This window comes from Gekko japonicus, unplaced genomic scaffold (genome assembly GCF_001447785.1).
Source record: "Gekko japonicus isolate JY-2015 unplaced genomic scaffold, Gekko_japonicus_V1.1 scaffold615, whole genome shotgun sequence".
Classification (NCBI taxonomy): domain Eukaryota; kingdom Metazoa; phylum Chordata; class Lepidosauria; order Squamata; family Gekkonidae; genus Gekko; species Gekko japonicus.
Genome location: NW_015161969.1, coordinates 791,926 through 814,368, shown reverse-complemented (window position 1 = coordinate 814,368; position 22,443 = coordinate 791,926). Strand labels below are relative to the sequence as shown.

Here is a 22,443-nt window from a genome sequence, read left to right as displayed (position 1 = left end):
CTTGTGTTTGGGCTACCAGGGAATGGAGTTGGGAATCCAGCTCCAACCTTCGATGGTATGTTATTAACATCAATGCTGATGGTGAGGAATCTGGGTATGATTTTGGATGCCTCACTTTCAATGGAGGCCTAAGTCACAAAGACTGCCAGATCGGCATTTTACCATCTTTGGCAGGGCAGGCAACTGGTCCCCATGACTTAGCCACAGTGATCCATGCAATGGTCACCTCCAGACTAGACTACTGTAACTCATTCTACATGGGGCTGCCCTTGACATTGACCCAGAAGCTTCAGTTGGTCCAAAATGCAGTGGTGCATGTCATTACTGGGACACCTTTAAGAGTCCACATAAAGCCAGTCCTCCACCAGCTGCATTGGCTCCCAATTGAATACTGGATCAAGTTCAAGGTTATGGTATTAACCTTCAAACCCTGTGTGATCTGGGACCAACATATATTCAGGATCATCTCTTCCCGTATGTCCTCCGATGAGCTTTACAAGCATTACAATCAACATCTGCTGGTTTTTCCAGGCCCAAAGGAAATCCACTTAGCCTTGACCAGAGCCAGAGCCTTCTCGGCTCTGGCTACAGCCTGGTGGAACACTCTCCCAAGTGAGATCAGGTCCCTGTGGGGTTTCTTGCAATTCTGCAGGGCCTGTAAAATGGAGATGTTCTGCCAGGCCTATGGCTGAGGCAGTAGAGATCCAACTATACTGGCCTCCCCTACCCGGCTTTGTGTTATTGCTGCCATTTACCTATTATGTGTTCTTTGGGAACACTTGCTAATCTCTGACTGCCTGCCATCTTGTATTATCTGATTTATATGTTGTATTATCTGATTTATATCTGATTTATATGTAGATTATTTTAACTGTTTTAAATTTATTGCATATATCTACTGTTGTGACCTGCCCTGAGTCCTGCAGTGCAAGGAAGATCGGGCTAGAAATTTAATGAAATATTTTTTTTAAAGCTCTTGTTTTGTTAAAAAAATCCCTCTTGACTGCAATCACTTAAGTGTACAAAGATCAGGGCTAGGGGTGTGCATAAAATAAATTGGTATTTTTCAGGATTGGGTATATTGGACCTGAAAAATATCAGTTTCCCTGTTATTTCCCGAATCCCAATATTGGTATGATATTGGGATTCAGGAAATAATTGGGATAGTCGAATTTATTCAGCAAAGCATTTAAAGGGAAAATGCCTTTTCCAAGCCATGCAGGGAGTGAACCTGGAAATTTCACCCTTCTGAGTTCACTTGCAGCTTGTCTTGCCAAATGCATTTAAAAGGACCATCCCCTTAAATGTGTTAGACTTCTCCTGCCCCATGGTTTAAATTGTGGGGCTGAAGAAGCTACCTATAGGATCTGGCATGTGCAGGGAGATCTTTCTGTTCCCACAGCACCCAAACCCAACTCGTAGTGTTTCTGCGGGACAGTTTAAACCACCCCACAGAAGCTGGCCCCTGGATCTGGTGTGCGCTGGGGAGATCTTTCTCTCCCCATGCACCCATTCCCAGCTGGGTGGGCTTCTTCTGTGGGGGAGGTTTAAACCGCCCCGCAAAAGAAGCTGGCCCCAGGATCTGGCATGCACCAGGGAGATCTTTTATTCATTGTGTACCCAGACCCAGCTGGGGGGGGGGGCTTCTTCTGGCATGCACCAGAGAGTTCTTTCTCTCCTCATAGCACCCAGATTCGCCTGGGAGGGAGAGCCAGTGTGGTGTAGTGGTTAAGAGTGGCGGACTCCAATCTGGACAAATGGGTTTGATTCCCCACTCCTCCACATACAGCCTGCTGAGTGACCTTGGGCCAGTCACAGTTCTCTCAGAGCTGTTCTCTGAAGAGCAGTTCTCTCAGAGCTCTCTCAGCCCCACCTACTTCACAGGGTGTCTGCTGTGGGGATAGGGAGGGAAGGAGAGTGTAAAGTGCTCTGAGACTCCGACTGAAGGGTGTGGTATAAATTCAACACTTCTTCTTCTGCTGCAGGGGGTTTAAACCACCCCCAGAAGAAGCTGCCCCCCCCCCAGATCTGGTGTGTGCAGGGAGCACTTTCTCTCCCCAAGCACCCAGATCCAGCTGGGAGTCCTTCTTCTGCAGGGCTGTTCAACCTTCCCCTCAGAAGTAGCTGGCCCGAGGATCTGGCGTGCACTGGGGAGATCTTTCTCTCCCTGCACACCCAGACCCGGCTGGGAGGGCTTCTACTGTGGGGTGGGATTAAAGCACCCCGCAGAAGAAGCTGGCCCTAGGATCTGCCATGTGTGGGGAGCTCTTTCTTTCCCCACCCATCCAGATCTGGCTAGGAGGGCTTCTTCTGCAGGGCTATTCAAACTTCCCCCACAGAAGCTGTTGGGGAGATCTTCTGAAAGGGCTTCTTCTGGGGGATCAGCTACATGGGTAGCTGAGTTCAGATCTCTGATCTGTATTCGGCTGAATAAATACCTGAAAAATAGCAATAAGGTATATACTGAGCACACACCTCATATCAAGACTCTGCAGATTATCAGTTGTCATTACAATGGTGTAAGCATCAGTAAACAACTAATGGCACAGATCAGATTCTGAAGAATGATACTGAGACAGCTTTCATACAGAATTTATGTAATCATGCAAAGCATAAAATAGTAGCCTACATTTATTCTCTATTGTCTTACTGCTTCCCAGTTAAACCTGTGTGTTCAACAGCTGAAAGAAGATGTGCAAGCAGCATGAAGTATTTTAAAACAATTTTCAACAGGAGAATATAACCACCATTTATAATTTGACAACAACATCTATGACATTCTTTCATATCCATTTATCCATTGCCTAGTGCACTATCTTTACTTCCATCTGTAGTATGAATGGGAATATAAAGATTTTTATATATAGGTTTTTTTCTTCTTGATTGTTCATATTCATATTTCTCTGGTGTTCATAGATTTATTATTTAAGTAACATTTTATTAGGATGTTAGAAAGGCCTTTTATATAGAAGGCTTTCCTCTTGTAGGTCTGATATTGTTAGCCAACAATATAATAGGTACAAAGTTCATGATTCTGTAGTTCTTAAAGCAAACCTTTCAATTTCTAGGTTAGATAAGATTTTAGTCTCCTATGAAGAATCCTTGCCCATTATCATTTAGGTTAGGTTAAGTAAACACTTAGTTTGATGTAGATATATGTTTCTTTATATCTGGCCAATCAGAGGATTATTACTCAAATTACCACTGTCTTTTGTAACCAATTATGCTGTTTGAATATTGTTTTCTTGATGATGTCAGTCCATGTAAAAAATATCATGTATCTCCTGAATATGTTCAGAATATGCTCAAGAAGGAGAAGAAGAAAAAGAAGAAAGTTGTCAATTCTTGATGAGTTATTTGGTCTAACTGTTTTCCTATTAATTGAAGCATATTTCCTGAATATGCTGAGAAGAAAGTAGTCATTTTTGGATGGACTATTTGGTCCAATTGTTTTTCTGTTAATTGAAATAAAACATAGATCTTCCTCCTCATTTGACTTCATTTTTGACATGGAATCTAATATGTACAACACATCCACACATTAAAAACACATCTATCTTGGGTACAATGTTATGCTTGCTACAGGAAAGGGTGGATAACTCAGTTCCCTAATGATTCTAATTGTGGTTAAACTTATAACAATTTTATCTTTTGTTTAAAATACAAGCTAAATAGTTGTATCCATAGACTCTTCTATAGCTAGATATTTAATGAGCACAGAAAACTTAAATGGCATAGCTTGGATATAAACATGAGCTATTTCACCTTCAGAAAGCAGCATATGATCTGTTGGTTCAGCTGGCATTAAGAAACCATGGCTTATAAGTAGGAGGTCAGGCATTTTTTTCAAATTAATAATATATTTCATATTTTGAAACATTTTACCCATTTTGAACACCCTTTTACAGACCCAGATCATATGATTAGTGTGCTGTTCAAATATATCCCAATTATTATCCATTTAATAAATACTTCTTTTTACTATTAAGTATAATGTATTGCATCCCAGGCAAAATCACTGTTCCTTGCTCTTGCACAAGCTACCTTATCCAGCAGATGATTGTGCCCTCTTGTTTTCTATAACTGCTTTAGTTCACAACTTCTTGCACCATTTCTTCTGTTTCTACAACAACTATAGAGGCAAGATCAAAGTTAGACATCTGAGAACTAGCTAGCTGTTTGATGAATTACTTCAGACATAACTGGTTTCCTGTCTTCACTCTTGCCTTTGGCTCATCTACCTTTATTAATGTCCAGCTCCTGATCTTGCCTGGATAATGACCCACAGGGGGAAGGGAAACAGAATCTGATCCAGTAACAAAGTGTTGTTCTCAGCCTTGTTTGTGAAAGGCACAGAGAAAGTTATTAAAGTGGGATTTACGATGGAAATTCTTGAACATTTGTAAGACACAGAGAGAGTACGAATAACCATTGAACAATGAGTACAGTTTATGGCATTTATAGGCAGCAGTTGTTTCCTCACTATGAAACACCTTTGAAACAATTTTGACGTAAATATGTTTTCAAAAGTTGGGGATCTTCATATATGAAATCACTGAACTTTTTGTTTTTGTTGGTCTACTGAGTATTTTATAGCAAATACAAAATGAAGACTTGTATCATAGTAACTGATTCACCATGGTGTGCGAATTTGCAGACTATAGCCCATTTCATCCGATCTAGTCCACGACAGCTTTATATAATGTAAATCTGCTAGTACCACATTTTCTTTTTGCTGTGACAGACTAATATGATGGTCCCTGTGGAAGTTTATAATGGGATGGGTCTTGTATACAGAAACAGCTTGAAGACTTTTTAAAACTAAGGGTGTCATTTATTAGGATAAAGTTCAGAAACTCTAAGGCATCATCCATGTTCTTTTTCCTAATCAACATTTCAGTGCTAGGTATCAAACATTATTAGGATTTTCTATCAGTGTTTAAATATTTAATTGGCTGTCTTAACAAAAAATCCCTAGATGCTCTGGTAGTGCATAATAAAAGACTCCAGCCAGTCTTAATTATAGCTTATCATAGCTAGAAGTTTTTATTTCATGAATAATAAAAGGCAATTTTAACACCATATAATTGTACCATTGGCACTACATATTATTTGAAAGTGTGCGCATGCATAAACACACACACACTTTATACTACATAATGTATATAGTTTACTATAGGTCAGTATACTACATGGCAACTGACAGCCATTGTTAAAACGGAGGTGGGGGAGTTTTTCCAAATAAAGTCAAAAGAGTTCTGAATTTCTATATGAAAGACCTATTTCGTATGTATGTATGTATGTATGTATGTATGTATGTATGTATGTATGTATGTATGTAAAGGTTTCCCTTGCTTGAAAGCTAGTCTCTAGGGGGTGGCACTCATCTCCGTTTCCAAGCCAAAGAGCCAGCACCGTCTGAAGACATTTCCGTGGTCATGTGCCCAGCATGACTAAATGAGGAGGCGCACGGAACGCTGTTACTTTCCCACCGAAGTGGTACCTATTTATCTACTTGCAATTTCTTGCTTTCAAACTGCTATAGATATAGATAGATATATAAATATAGATATAGATATATCAAGGTTCCCCAGTGTGGTGCCCACCAGCATTTTCCCTAGCACTCACTAGGTCCATTGTAAGGCAGGGTTCATTATTGGATGACATTCAAGTGAAAGGGTTTTCCATGGTGGCAATATCATCCACAGTCACAGAAGAATCAGCCTGATTTAGTATGTGTGTAGTTCCATCTCCCCTTCAGGCTTTCCTTCTTTGTGTCCCCCTTATCTTTCTCCTTTCCCTCCTATCAGCTTTTCCAAGTTCCTTTTATTTCCCAATCTCTTCCTGCCTCTACTCTCTGGCTTTCTTTCTCTTCCTCTCCTTTATCCCTGAGGCTTTCCTTTCTTTATTTTAATGCTCCTTTTGTAAAGTGAGGAGGAAGGTAATGGGTTTGGCTCCATCTGCTGTGGCAGCTATTTTGGGATGGTGTTAACCACCCCTCTTAAAATGCCAAAGGTGTATGCAGGCTCAAAAAAACCTGTGCTTTCTCCTTACATTCAAGTCAAGGTAGAAAACTGCAGTATGAGTGCTACTTGTGTTGCCTTGCAGGCTCACCTACAGTGTCTGGTTGCACTCCAAGATTCTCTGGCCTTCTGAAGTCAGAGCCATGGATGAGTTGGATGAATCCATCCTTTCTAATATAAAGCAGGCTCTCTCAATTAAGGCATTTATTTCTCAAGGCACTTTCAACTGTGGTCACCTGAGAACTCCAGGGCACATTAACCAAGGATTTTTTGTGTGGCCCTCCTTACCCTAGCCATGAGTTTGCAGGATAATAACTGAGAGTCTCAGAGATTCCCTAACAATGCCAACTTCCTTGGTAATGCACTCAAGAGCCCAGGTAAGGGCATCAAACCTTTTCCTGGCTGTTGTCATGCCTGCCATCTAAGGTAATTCAGTCCCCTACAACTGGACACATATACTTTCCCCTAGTACTCTTCTCTTGTCACCTCTGCAATGGAAAGTTTGAGCAGTCCTATAGCCGCATGGATTCACACCCATACACAAGCGGGATTCCAGAGCCTAATGTTGCCACCTAAATTTCACAACAATGCAAGTTTGGGTCCAATGTCACTGCAGATACTAGTTGTTCAGCAATTTCAGCCAATAGCACAGATTTTCCCATTTGCATCCAGGTTAATCCAAGTACATAATAAGGGCAGCCAAACCCCCGTTCTTGTAATTGGTACTTCTTCTGAACCTTTCCTTATAATCCCAGATACTGAAATCATTGGACCTGCTCATAAAGACAGGCAGATTATCATATTTCTCTATCCCATTCTGATTCCTTTCCTGAATTTAACCCTTCACAGCTTTCTATCTGCTCCCCTATCTCCTAGCTTCTCCATGCTGCCCAGAGCCTGGCTGGGAGCTAACAACACACAGGTCTACTTCAGGGTGAAATCATTTTATTTTACTGCACATGCATTCAGAAGGTCATTACTCATGATCCAAACTGGTGACTACGTGGGAGGTTACATCTTTATGATTACTCTGTGGTGAAAAGAGATAATTCTGTACACCCACCCTAACTGTTAATAGATTTCTAACAAAGGACGGAAGAGTAAAAAAAGGATTCTGCAAGCTAACAACCAGAAAGAGAAGCTCTATTTCTAACCAATCAGGAAGGCTACTTCAGAGCATCTGACCTAAGGGGTTGCTAAACAGGCATTCCCATTGGGCATTCCTTTAAGGGCAAAGGATTTATTTTCTGCTGTAAAATAAACTGCTGTTTATCCTGCTGGGGCAGTACATTCTCCTTTCCCCAATCTTGTCTCAACAACCTTACAGTCAATTGTAACTAGTCTTCTGGGCTGCATCTGACCTAACTAAAGACTCATTCCCTCATTTCCAAAAAGCCTTCCCTATTTATCCCACTGCACATATTAATAACTTTTTGGGCAGTCCCTGGGTTGGTTCTTCCAGACTAGCCACATGGGAGGAACACGTTGGGTTACAAGAAGTAACTATGGTTGGATAGAACATAGTACAACTGAAAACTAGGACTGTGCAAATATGAAGGGTTTCATTGACTTGTCATAAGTAAGTTGCTCTGTATTGTTGCTATTTGAATAGTTCGCTCTCACTGTCAAGCCCACCACCACTTCATTTTCCTTCTTTTTATTCTGTATCCTGGATAAGGTAATAAATTTACTTGCTATTTGAACATCTATCTCACTTCCATCTTTCCCTGGAAGAATTATTGTGGTAAACAGAGAACTGTGAATACAACAGACACAAACAGCCCCTTAATCTAGAATGCATGTTGATGTTCCAATTCTACATGTGCAATGCCTGTCTTGACACAGGGGCTGATTTAATTAACACTTGCATACTACATATATCTCACAGAATTAATGCAAGGTAGTGTGAAACAAAGAGCTTTACCATTTAAGCATTAAAATAAAGAATAAAAATGTAAGGTAATAGAATGTCATTACTTTATTGGGAGCCAAAACAAACAGGGGGAAATACATTGCACAGTGACATCCCTGTTCAGGAGTGTGGCTTCCCCCACCAGCCAGCTGGCCAGCAGTGGATTGAAGCCTCGAAAATTGGGGGAACTCCTGTCTGGACCAGGGGTTTGGCAACCCTAGTGATCTTCCATGGTAGCAATGAGGATTTGAACAAGGTCTCCCAAGATCTCTCTAATACATGCAACATTATCAATGCATTCTGTCTTTGACTACAAAGGTTTAAAGCAGCCCTTGGTGTCTTTAGGAGCAAGGGTAATTTGAAGCAGGGTCTTATCATCCAGCCTGGGAATTAAATATTCTAAAGAGAGAGAAGCCTGACCTGTTCCTGAGCTTCCAGCCAGGTCTTCATGATCATCCCCCAGGATGGCCTTTGGTTTATTTTGGTCATCCTCAATTGAGGAGCCCATTCCTGGGTCTGTCCCCCCGGGGGGGGGGGTTGGGGATGACACAATGCAGCAAAAAAATAGAATGGGGGGGGAACTGCTCCTATACAAAGCAGGTTCCACATTCTGAGGACCTATTTAATTATTTTAGTGTAAACATCTGTGCTCTAAACATATAAAGGGCAAAAAAGTGGTCTTCTACTGCAGTCTTTAATAAAGAAGACTTCCATTCAAAAACATCCTCCATCATTACTGCTACTCTGTATCGTGAGTTTTGTTAATAAATGATAGAGGGGAAACACACACCAAAAAACCTTGAAAACAAAAAGCGGCCTGACTTCCATCAGTCATGTATATGCCAAACAAAGAAAAAGTGCCATGATGGCATCCATTCAGGTTTTTTTAAAAAGTATCTCTACAATATTGAAATGAGAGATACTTTAATATTGCTTTCATAACCACTAGTGCAAAAATTCATTGGAGCTCCAAATTGTACCAGGATCTTTTGGTGTTTAAATAATTGTTTTAAGTGTAAATAATACAAACTACTTTAATTCAGTGGACAAACATAGCTTACAACACCAAGACTATTCAACATGTTGTAGTAAGTAATTGCAGCAATAATGTGCCAATCAATACATACATGAAATGATGACAGAAAATCTAATTCTACTCTAGCATGCAAGAAAATGCTCAGTCAAACAATTGGGAGAAGAATAAAAATGCTTTCTTGCTTTTGAACACTGCCAGGATAAAACTGAATATTTTCCTTCCTTACTTGACAAACTACTTCAACTTCCACTCCTGTGGGCTTTATAAACTGCCAAAATGGATTGATGGAATTATGCTTCTCTACTATATTGTACTGTAACTAATTTATTCTACTAACTATGAATGTTCAAGTAAAATATGAAAAGCCCAGAAAACCCTTGGAGATTTACATATAAAAACTTGGAAATTTGCATATTTATATATTACGGATTCATTTCCCTTCATTTGTGTGTTTTTGGACAAGAAAGTGAGAATGAAGAAACTTCAACAGTGTGTGTTGAAGATAGGCCATTATGCGCTCATCCAACAATATGGCAAGTTGTTACTTTTTATGCCCAAATTTAAATTGCAAAAGAGAGACATAATCAATTTTTACAAGTCTATCCTCTTATACAGTGTTCACATATCATTATAGACAAAGTAGTTCCAGGCCTGGCATCTTTGTAGAACTACAAAGCAATTCTATCTTTGAGTTACATTGCTGGGTAGGAATTAAATTGCTAGTAAATCCCTCTGTATACAACATTGAATCAGCGTAGTTCATCAATAAGCTAAAAATGCATGGGTTAAAAATTAAAAATGTAGCCAGATCTGCCAAAACAGTCTACCTTCTAACAAATGCCCTCTGAATTAAAAAAAAAAGTCTTACGTGCATCCTGAAGTACAGCTAGCAATGGTGCCCCCTGCATTTTGCACAGGTGACTGTATCTACCACAGAAAAAACCTGCAACCTGAGTAGAATGGTGAATTGAACTTAACATTTGTGTGGTTTGTTTATAGCACTGAAAATGAAATTGTAATCCTTGTATTTAACTTTTCTTTTACTGGATATTTTTTCATTTAAAAAATAAGAAAAAGACTATAGCCTAACTGTTGATTTATGGACGATCATAAGAGAAGGCACCAGCAGGAAAAGACTGTCTGAAGAATACAGATGGTGTGTGAAAGTAAAACAGGATATGTTGGGCTTGTTTTTGATATGGAAAGTAATTGATTTATTGTCCTCTTGCCTAGAGTAACTTGAAACCAGCTCTATTAGAATCTTGTCTGCATCTAACATACAATGCAGGCTTTAACTGGCTTTAACATCAGACCAGAGAAATACATTCAAATCTATCATTCCAAATTACATTACGTTCTACTATTCATTATATTACATTACAAGCTACTATTCTAAATAAGAAAAAAAATAAAGGGGATTTATAGACCATCTGGGATATTGGTGAGAATACAGATGCAAGGACTGAATTAGGTTAGCATATGTAGTGAGATAAGAAACCATATCCCTGTTAAGTCCTGGGGATTCCATTGTTCTCTGTGTTGTAATAACTTGCAACTCAGCAATTCCCCTTTCTAGTGTGTTCTTGAAGTTCCTTTGAAATAAAACATCTACTTTGAGGTCACCCACTGAATGTCCTGGAATGCTGTAGTGTTCTCCTTCAGGTTTCTCAGTCTTGTGATTCTTGATGCCAGATATGTGACCATTTATCCTTTGGCATAGGGTTTGCCCTGTTTGCCCTATATAGGCACAGAGAATTTGCCTTGGGAAAGGCATGACTGCCGGGCGAATTAAACGGGCGCGATCATACGGAAACATCTGGGAAGCATCGCCCGCCTGTCCCCAGCCCGTAGCTTCTGGCCGAAGGTTCAGAGTTAAAAAGTACCGCCCACAAGCTACTACCAAATGGTTTGCCACGGGCCGCAGATGGACTGTCTCCATCTGATCGCCCCAACGTGCTCCTTTTGCCCCGTTGAAGCACTGCAAGAACCACACACCAACAAAAACAACGCAGTTTTCCACCATCACATCTGATCACGTTGCAGCGGCTCAAAGAAAACAATTTGTTCATTGCAAACATGTTTCAGGCAACCAAAGAGACAATTTTATGCGTGAATATCACCAGATGATCAATACAAAAATCAAACAAATTACATAATTAGAAGCATAAGATGGAGAATCTCTATTCTCTCTGCTAAAACAAGACTGGGAGTCAGTTGTGGTATGGATCATGAACTGATAAAATTAAAAAATTAGTATAAAGCTGGAAAAAAACCAAAGCATTCATAGTGCCAAAATACAATCTAAACAACATTTCTGAGGAATTTAAAGACCAAGGAGCTGCCTTCTCAGTGGCAGCTCCTGACTGGTGGAATGAGCTCCTGGAGGAGATCAGGGCCCTGTGGGATCTTGTGCAATTCTGCAGGGCCTGCAAGACGGAGCTCTTCCACCAAGCCTTCAACTAGGAGCCGGCCACATTACCATCAATGACCACTATTAATATCTGTGGGGGAGGCTGGCTGCAATGAGGTCGAGCCAAACTGCCTAGGAGAATGTAATCGCCTGAGCCCTGATGACATGTCACACTATCTTGGGTGCTAATTACTGAGTGCACTTTATTCAGCAATTGCCAATTGTTTAAATGTTTTAAATGTTTTAACAGTGTTAAATGTTAAGTTTTAAATGTTTTAACTGTATATGAATCTTGGCACATTGTGCCAGGCAATGTGAACCGCCCTGAGCCCACTTGCGGGGAGGGTGGGTTATAAATATAATAAATAAATAAATAAAATGTAAGGAACAGATTTGTATTGCTAAGTTCAAGTGAACATGAACCAGAAGAACTACGGATTGAAACCAGAGATGTTATCAAGGAAGTATGCACAAAGACTATTTCTGTAGCCAAAATAAATGAAAACCCTTGATGGATGACTGATGAAACTCTTATAATTGCTAAAGATGGAGGAGAAGCAAAAGTAAAAGGTGACAGAAACAGAATAAAAATCCTAAATGCAGTGTTCCAGTGACTTGCATATAGAGACAGAGAGAACTAGTATAATAACCAGTGTAAAGAAATAGAAGAGAACAACAAAAAAGGAAGAACAAGAGCAAGCTGGGTCCTCCCTCCCTCCCAACGCCACAGCTTTGGGGACTCCTGGGGTGCACTCCACCACCTGCTCGCCTGCAAGCCCACCCAGCACTTTCTCCCCCCAATCTTCCACCCAGCAACTTTCCATTCCGCCTCCTGCTGCCCATCACAGCTTCACTCCTGGGGTGGGCAGGACCTTTTTCCACACTGGATGAGCGCTTGAACGTAAATAATGAATTTATTAATTGCAGGATTCTCAAGTGCTCAAAGCCGTAAGCTTTAAAAAAAACGCACTCATCACGCAAAGAATGGTCAGACGGCCCTAATCGCAAGATGGCTGTCCAGATGGGCGAAATCACGGATTCCAAGTGCAAAAGTGCAGGAAAGTACTTGATCTTCCCATTGAAGGAAAATGTGGTAGAGAACCGGGTACATTGCGGGAGTGAGCCTGCTTCGGCATGGGAGGCGGATTGGCCCATCTGATCAGGAAATTTAAAAGCGAGAGGGAACAGCGGCAAACCCCGATCAAAAGGACCGTGTGACCGGAGCCTTACTGATACCATGGACCAACAAAAAGACAAATAGGTGTATTCTAGACCAAAGCAACCCTGAACTTTCCCTAGAACAGAGGTGTCAAACTCATTTGTTATTAGGGCCAGATCTGGCATAAATGTCACTTGATTGGGCCGGGCCATGTGTGCCATTAAAATGCAACACAAAGTACCAGAGATATAAACTTTATAAAAATGATTTCAGAAGCTGAATGGCAATAGTAGGTGTGATTGGATTAGGTGTGATATGCAGAGGGGTGGAGATATCAGCATTGGTGTGATATACAGAGGTGTGGAGATATCAGCATTGGTAATGAGACAGGAAACCTAGGTCTCAATTTGGTACAGGAGGATGCAGTCCAGGAGGATGCAAAGAATAAATGGAAATGAGCAGTGACTCACAAAAGCACATATCCTAACACAGTTTTGTTAGTCTTTAAAGGTGCTACTGGACTCTTAATCTTTCTATCAGTATTAGAAACCACAACATTCAAAAACCCGTGGGGGAACATTTTAACCTTCCGGGGCATTCAGTTGCTGACCTAGGAGTAGCAGTTCTCTTACACAGGAATTTCAAAGGGACATTAGAAAGAGAGTCTGCTGAATTGCAACTGAAAAGAGGAAAACTGAAATAGCAGGAAAAGAGGAAGACCCAACATGAGATGGATTGACTCAATAAAGGAAGCCACGGCCCTCAGTTTGCAAGACTTGAACAAGATTGATAACAACATGACATTTTGGAGAACATTAATTGATAGGTTGCCATAGATAGGAAGCTACTTGACAGCACTTCACACACACACAAAACTACAAGAGTTAAAAACACAGTGTGACATTTTTGAGACTCTTACAGTTGTATCAGTCTGAGCTGAGAAAGATGAATGTACCCTGTGAAATCAACATAAGGTCACAAAATCATGGCATTTTTCTTAAAGCAAATTTTACCCCACATGTCTCATTTATGACAACAGCAACTCACCGATCCCTTAAGATGACAAAGCTTTGTCACTTAACAGCCTTGCTCCTTAAGGAAATGCAAATGCTAATAAATACTTGTGCCCAGTTTCATGTGATTAAAAAAATTAAGTTCACTGTCACTGCAAGTAGAACAGTTTTAAGACTTGGTATTTCATTCTTTCAAATATTCGAAATAACTAAACAGATGAAATACAAATATGGTTTTAAAACAGAAAAAATTCCTTTGGCTAGCATTCCCCCCAGCATATAAAACAGCAATCAAATTGACGCCTTTACCATAGCCTACAGTACAAGAACATGGATTGTGATAGACTGTGCTGTTAACGATGTAAGGAATACCTTGTTTTCAGCTGGTGGAAAAGAACCTGGCTTTAAGTTGTTGTTGTTGTTCAGTTGCACAGTCGAGTCCGACTCTTTGTGACCCCATGGACCAGATCACGCCAGGCCTTCCTGTCTTCCGTACTTTGGATTCAACCCTATATTGCTAAATAGGTTTCTGATTCATCAATGACTTTTTGCTAATATATACATTTTTTCCCTGAACCAGTATTCTCAATTCCTAAAAACCTGAGTCAGTTGTATCAAGTATAATAACAGAATATGAAATCAAGTTCCATCTAGCCATACAATATTTCAAATAACTGATACTATTGGATATTTATTTTACACTGATAGTGTGTATTGTAAGTATAAAACAGCCAGGTGTGTGGCAGTCCAACAAATTACATAGTACAATATACCAAGTCTTCTTTAGAAAGAAAGAAAAAAAAATCTGTCACAGATGAATGAATAGAAGTATGTACGAATATCGCAATTAGAACCAAATACTCAGATCAGTATCTGCGTAAATGATTTGGGAAAGGTGGGTGGTTTGACTGCATATCAATGAATTTGTTCCTGTTTGCTTCTGTGCTTTTTCCACTTTTGGCATAGACAGGAAGGCCCTGGTATTCAGCCATATGGCTTAGACTCAATCCGTTTAAGAATACTACGATGTCTGTTGGCAAGGATAAACCTTGTGAGGAATTGGCATAGACTGGGGCTGGCCTATCAATTAAGAGCATCTGCCCACTTTCACTGAGATTCTCAAATTATTGGGTTTAGTCACTGTTCATGGCCCACAAGCTAACAGAAAACAGCAAGGAAAGATCATTTTTCCGTAGTCAAAAGATTGCATATCTTCCACTCAGATTATGATTAACACACATAAGTGGGGCTAGTATGGCAATATGCCTTGCTACACAAACAATCCTCAAAGCTTGTTTGAGATTAGGGAGAAGGATCCTGGGAGAGTGAACAGAGCCAGCCAGGCAGCCAGGATGTGGTGTCATCATATGGTGAAACAAGGGGAGAATCCCCTTAGTATTGCAAAGGACAGTAATCAAAGCTGCTGGGTCAGTGCTCCAGCAAGAAAAGAAGGCAAAAGATTAACTGAGACCCTTCATAGCTCTAGTTGAAATTGATGGTTGAGAAGAGAGGTTAAAAGTATGGCACACCTTCCTGTGGGGCTTCTCTTGCTTTCCTAGCACCTAGACCCTATAGGTACTTGGAAGAACACATGCCTTATGTTTGGCATTTACATGGTACTTTCTGCATTTTTGATGTGTGTCACATTTATCTCAGCGATCCTTACAAAGCCTGTGAAATTAATTCTTATTATCTCCATATTTTGAGGGAAGAGTTGTTACCAGGGTCCCCCTTCCCAGATGTGTGCTGTCTTCTCTGACTCCATCTTGGCTAAATTTGCTTTGGCAGCCATTTTATAAGTCTTTCTTTGGAAAAGGAGAGGTCAAGGTTCTCCTCAGACTATGCTAATGAGTGGTCAAAACTTTGGGTGGGTGACTGATTCACTGATGGGGCATCTGCATATCTACCAGAAGAAGAAGAGGAGGAGGAGGAGGAGGAGGAGGAGGAGGAGGAGGAGATTGGATTTATACCCTGTCCTTTACTCAGAGTCTCAGAGTGGCTTACAAACTCCTTTCCCTTGCCCTCCCACAACAGACACCCTGTGAGGTAGGTGGGGCTGAGAGAGCTCTTTCAAGAACTGCTCTTTCAAGGACAACTCTGACAGAACTATGGCTTGCCCAAGGTCATCCAGCAGCTGCAAGTGGAGGAGTGGGGAATCACACCTGGTTCTCCCAGATTAGAGTCTGTGCACTTAACCACTGCACCAAACTGGCTCTCAACTGGGGCTTGAACCCAGCTAGATTTACCAATTAATTTAATCATCAAGGACAAGTCTTTCTGAGTACAAAATTGAATTACTATCAAGCAGCCAGGTGGACTTGATTGCTTTTATTGAACTTGTTGGTTGTGGTTCTGGGTGAGTGTCCCAAACCCAAGTTAGAGAGCCCACATGTGTCTAAGAGAACATGTGAAAAAGGGAGATAGCGGCTGAGCAAATTAAAATGACTATACTTTGGTACACATGGGATAGTTAAAGTATAAAAGCTAGCCTACTGCCCTACACTGTCTTCCCTTGGAAGGACAACCTATCAGTATCACAGGATCCACTAATACTGGTATCTTAACTTTTCAGTACATCTAGTGGTTTCATGTGGAAAAAATCAGCCAGTGCAAAAAGCTAAAGGCAATCCATAATATATTACCTTATAGATCAGTGCTCTTACTCCTCTCTATGAGTGTGATCATACAAGCAGTTTGGCCCGACATAGCCACCCCTCCCCTCTGGATCAAATGGGCACGATCAAATGTACACATCTGGCTCCTGTGCCCCAGTCATCCCTACCTTGTGCTAAAACAACTTCCACATGGATTAGACAGACACCAGAATTTGCTGGTGGCTATTTAATCCATGTGGGAGTTGTGTTAGCACAAGGTCCCTCAGCAAGGCACTTCTCTGGTGGGTTTATGGTCATCTGATTGCCTGGGTGCACCATGGAAACTCATGAGGTGTGATCATTCCTCTTCATTTCCAGTGCATCTCTTTGTTTATTTCTCCAACCCAACTCTGAGGTTCACTTCAGTGCCCACATTGGCTGCCTCTGGTGCACCTGTGTGGAAGCATACAAAGCATGGGTTTGGGTGAGGAAGCAGGGACAGGGGAACCTAGAGATGCTGCCGGCAAACTCTAATGCCAAGCAAGACAGCTGCAGAATGCTTATCATCTGATTCCCTGATCATGGACGGTTCCAATGTGGAGGGAACTGCAATTGGCCACCCTGGACAGTGCAGCGATATCTGGGGTGTGTGTGTGTGTGTGCAGATATGTCAGGGTGAAGGAGTTCTTGGAACTATACGGGGGCTGACTGAACTTCCTGACAGGAGTGTGTCTGCCCTTGTCTGCTTCTGCACATACACAGCAGGACTTAGAAAAAAATCCATTCAGCTGTGGGTCCATGGTTATGGCCTGTTACCGATGTGAATGACCAACCACAGGCCCACAGCACTATGATACTGGCTTAGCAATCGCTGTGTGATTAACACAAAGCATCCCAAACTCAAGTGACTTATTTAGAGCTGATATACCATACCCTATGCCTCAATCACACTGAGCTGCAAGCATATGACCAGCCATCAGAGTGATGTGGCAGGACACAGAGTTATGGCTCACCAGAATCCAAGCACAAGGAGATGTGAGGAATAATCCAAAAGTCAGAGCTATGGAGGAATCCTCTCCACTACTGAGTGACCTCATCTCACCATCTTGCTGATTCTCTGAGTGTGTGTACAAGGGGGCATGGCACCCTTCCGCTTTATACATGTGTACCAGCAGCATGGACCCCCCCTCCAAAAAAACCAGCAAAAATTGTGGCTCAGTGGAAACTCATAACCCACCATGGGCTTCAAGGGGGAGCTCCTGCAGAGAACTTAAAGAGTTTTAGAAGCTCAAATCTACCATGAAAATTTGGGATAAGGGACTCGTAGTGGCTACGAATGGCCATTGCAAACCTGCATTGGTTTCTTTTTCACTACTTTTTCCTCCCTTTTCAAAATCCACAGACGGATCAGGAGCTGCTATTGTTTGGGTACATGCCCCCATTCACCAAACCATTAGGGTGTTTTATAAAGCATTAGCTTGATTCCCTTCCAACATTCCATTCTAACATTCTATCTTCTCTACTTCCACTACAAGCATAATAAGTTTCAGTAATCAACAGTTCTTGCTTTTGTCTGTATGTGCTACAAGAAAATATGCCGCATCATGAGTGGCAAATCAGTCACCACCAAATTCTGTCAAAACACATGTCAGACTTACCTAGGTAAATATTTTATTATTAGTCACTTTTTGCTGATGCTTGACTATTAAATACAAACCAATAATTTACCTTACTGAATTATGCAGTTTTATCTGACTTTACTATTCTAATATCACAGCACTCTGAAACTGCAATACTCCACAGTTAATTATTTCCTTTCAGAAACAGTGTACACATATACAAAGGAACTCACAAACTGAATCTGAAAGCAAAAAGAAGAAGAAGTAGTAGTCTCAAACTCTTCTGAAACTGTCCTAAGGTTTCAGCATCAAAAATGAATACTGGCAATAATGTATGGTCCATGTCTCAAGGGCAGAATTGTAATGATACATCCAGTTCTCACAACTAGAAGCAAAGTGCTAGAGGCCATATTGTCTGCCTTAATCTCCCTTTTCCCAAGCATTTTTTGTGTGCACGGCTCAAGTGCTTCTCAGCAAAACACAGATGGCTTCAGGAACACAGTTGAGTTCCACAATAACCCACTGAAATAGTGACAGCGAAATTGGCACTAAAGCAAACAATAGATTAAAGCAGGAAATAAAATAAAGGTTCGTGCAATTTTATGCAATGCTTAAGTATTTTGGGCTAACTATGGCAGGGATATTTAGACTACAGTCAGCTAAAAATAAAATGCAATGTTTTGCATTTTGATAAGTTCTTTGATAGAAAGAGAACATTCAGATAATAAAATGCTGGTTCCTTCATCTGATGACAAGATTTTTGGAATAATTCTGCTGATTTTATTGCATCTTCCAAAGTAGGAATACTCAGAAATCTTCATTCTTAGTTGCAAAGAAATCCCATATTTTCAGTGACCATCAGTCTTCCATGAAGAAGACTATTCAATCCTAAACAGAGTTCAATGCACTTTAATGGGCTTAGAAGGATGGACAATTAATAGTACTTACAGATAAAAATCTGGAGAGTTACATTAATGCCTGGATAATCATACTGTTGGGGGAGGAAATTAGATAAAACATTAAAGATAGTTCAGTCTGAACAAGAATCTTTCTTATGGCTGAGATGTGAGAACCTTTAATCCTCTAAATAAATGCTCAGGATGCATAAGCAAACTCAATAAATTTTCAGTAGCTGAGCAAAGAAATGCACAGTTTATTATCTTATTTATTTAATTAATTCATTTATACCCCACTTTTCTCCCCAATGGGGACCCAAAACGGCTTACATCATTCTCTTCTCCTCCATTTTACCCTTACAGCAATCCTGTGAGGTAGTTTAGGCTGAGACAGTGTGACTGGTCCAAGATCACCCAGTGAGCTTCCATAGCATGAGTTGGGATTTGAACCTGGGACTTCCAGATACTAGTTCAACACTCTTCACTGCTACACCACACTGGCTCTCAGTTGGGGAAAGACTTTTTAAATTTATTTTTTTATTTCTATTCCACCTTGCCTCCTTGGACTATTAAATTTCATTGGCTATAAGTCTATATATTTCCAAAATATGATTGGGAATAGGAGTTTGGATCTTACCGGCTATTTTTGCTACACAAGAGGAAGAACAGCATAGCCACAAAAAGCTGCATGGGATGGGCTGCAGTTAGTTGAGGAACTGCATGATTGCCCCTTGGAAAAATTCATCCAACCCATGATATGTTCTGTCTTTATCCTTTATAAGATCACAGAGATTGTTATTTACTGGGACTTTAAACAGTCTATCAGGATATGGCAGTTCCACAAAGAGCTTGCAAATTCCTACCTGATGATTATTTGATTATCTACAGGGTGACAGAGTTTACAATTGCATCTGAGAAAATTAGGAGCAAATTTGTGTAGCCCACTGCAGTCTCTTGCATTATATACCATATGACAGAAAGCAAATAGTGTTTCAGGAAAAAAGATACAATAATTCTGGTAAAAAAACCAACCCAAACCAGTAAAAGATTTAGGGGATTCCTTTTTCTGGATTAGAGATCCAAATTTGGCTGAAGCTAAGCTTTGAGAAAACATTGTTATTCTCTCTGTGAGCACCTCACCATGCAATGCAAATATAAGTCATTTTCACTGCTGCAGATGGCACAGAGACTAACAGAAAAGAACCCTGCATAATGCAGACAATGCTGAGTGTCTCATTTGGGAAAAAATGAACCTGGAAACATTCCCAGATTATACATCTGCCTCCAAGTTACACTTTAGAAAAAGAGGCCAAACAGCAATGACGTGGAGGATTAATGACTTATTCTTTCTACTCCAGCTCCAACTGATCTTCTCACTTCACTCCTATAGCAACTTCAACTAAGCTAAAGGTGCTGAATGAAACCAATACAAGGATCAACAACCTTTTAAAATAGGAGGAAATAGGAGGCTGTATCATCAAAGTATAAATAAAAAGAGGTAGGTACTGAATGTTTTCTGGACAGTACAGATTCCAATACACCTCTGTGTACTTCTACCCTTTGTAATATTTCCAGTTCATTTTAACATACTTACCATATACAGTAGTCTTATTTCTGACATCAGTTGGTGCAATGACAAAAAGGCTTTTAACAAGTTATTAAACATTACTTACTTTTTAAATAAGAAGGCAAAAACTCAGTCAACAAATTCTGCAAACATTAAAACACTTCTGAATTTCCACTCCTTTTCTGAAACCAAACACCACTTACCATGATTGTAGAATTCTGCCTTTGAATTCTGCTGGGAACATAGGACTACCCAATTAGTTTAGATCTCTTAATTCTTCTGCAGAGTTTAGTGGGAATCCTTTAGCTTTTCAATACATCTTCATAGTATTCATGTTTTAGGACTATGGGTCCTAAGAGTCATACTGAAAGAATTTTCCTTGGAATCTGGTTCCAGGAAATAAAGCTAACCTAAGATTGTGTCACAAAAGTTTCATTAATTTATGTTAGGCATATAAGAGGCTAGAAGTAATGAGTCTTGAACAGAAAACATTTCAAAAGAATCAAAGGTAATTTATTTTAGTACACATTTTTTGCAGTCCAAAGTGGAGTATTTACTTAAAGCCAAAATTAACTGCTATTTTGTTTAGTGCCAGATATGCCAATTTTAAAAGCTGTCTGATTCAAATACCCCCATTTTTACTTTTCCGTTGTAAGAAACAAACCTGTGAGTCTTTGCTTTTGCACCAGTTCCTTGTTCCTCATGGTGATTTTTCCCGTTTAACGTTTAAAAAATTACTACTTACTTGCATATAAATGGTATATATTTATTTATGGCACAAAAAATCAAAAGAATCATCAATGATAGCATCAAAAATGGGGCTAATGAAAAATGTTTAATAGGAATCTCTCTCACCCTTTACTAGCAGCATGTGGGAGACTGGACATAGTGGCAGAGCAAAGCAGCATCAATGCTGGGACAGAAGTACATTTACCAGGAAAGTCAGGGTTTAAACAGAGTCCTAGCCTCCCAGCCTCACTACAATTCCACACTTACGTAACCCTGTATTATAATATTTTCTGGCATATTTTGTATGGAATTTGCTGGTTGCTGGCTGATAGGGCTTGTGAGGAACTTTTGCCAGGAGCCCAGAGCGGCTTGGGGATGTGTACTCATTCCACAGAATGGGGATGCTTATGTCCGGCCTACTGTAATTTTCTTATTGCAAGTGTTGTTTTCACAACAGGCAAGAACAGAGAATGGGAAGAGCTATGTATAATTCACTGAATAATGATTCTCAAATTCTCATCCCCCCCCTAATATTCTACCTAACAACTGAGCATCACTGTCTTACCCTTCTCAAGTTCCAGCCCATTAGCTGTCAAGCAACCTGTGGTAATGGTTAATCTTAATAAAGCTGCAGCCTGCTTTTCACACATTTCTCCTTCCTTTCCCTTTATGAATGCAACAATCTATACACAGTTTACCTTTCTTTCAAATTCACCATCTTTAATTAAACAATTATATAACGGCTACTAAGTGGTTTCTGATAGTATAGTAACCATCATGGCATAGCAGTAAAGGACTGGACCAAATTACTTGTAAATATATTTTTTCCCCTCTCAGTCCTTCTTTTTTCATGTAAATCTAATCCTTCAAAGCCAGGAAAACAATGCTCAGAACTTCTTATAAGGAACACTCTTTTTTAACTAAGATACAATCTCAGTTAAAGCAATGCATTTGACAGATACAGTAGAATATTTGTAGTCAATGAATTAAATGAATCCATCAACTCATTCACTTAGAAATACCTTCATAGTTCAGATAGTAAGACAGATTCAGTATGGAATCAACAAAATATTTTGTATGGAGAACACCCAAAGGTGCAATCATACATTGGCCCCGGTCACACGGCAAAGTTGCCGCGGGAGAGGCACGGATGGTGGGCGGATTATCTGGGCACGATCACACCCCAACATCTGGGAAGTGGAGCGCACCAGTGGCTTACCGCCGACAATGCGCATTAAAAAACTAGTACCTCAAAGGTACTAGTAAACATTTGCCACGGGCTGCCTCCAGACGCCCGTGGTGTGATTGCACCGGCGTGCAGCATTCCCCTCCGGTCCCTCGTTTACTTGCCGGCGCCGAGGGAAGGACCTGTGGTGTGCCGCCAGCACGTCTGATCACGTAATCGCGGATCAAACTGCGCCGTGGCAATTATCCACACCTCCCCCCTGCGATATCCGGCCCGTGTGACAGGGGCCATTATAAACC

At 40.5% G+C, this 22,443-nt stretch overlaps 1 protein-coding gene across 1 annotated transcript in view; it reads right to left on the bottom strand.

Annotated features, from left to right (window-relative positions):
* The window catches only part of LOC107126133 (dystrophin-like), a 402,970-nt gene that overhangs the window by 103,979 nt on the left and 276,548 nt on the right, over positions 1-22,443 (bottom strand). The gene's annotated exons all lie outside the window — the stretch shown is intronic.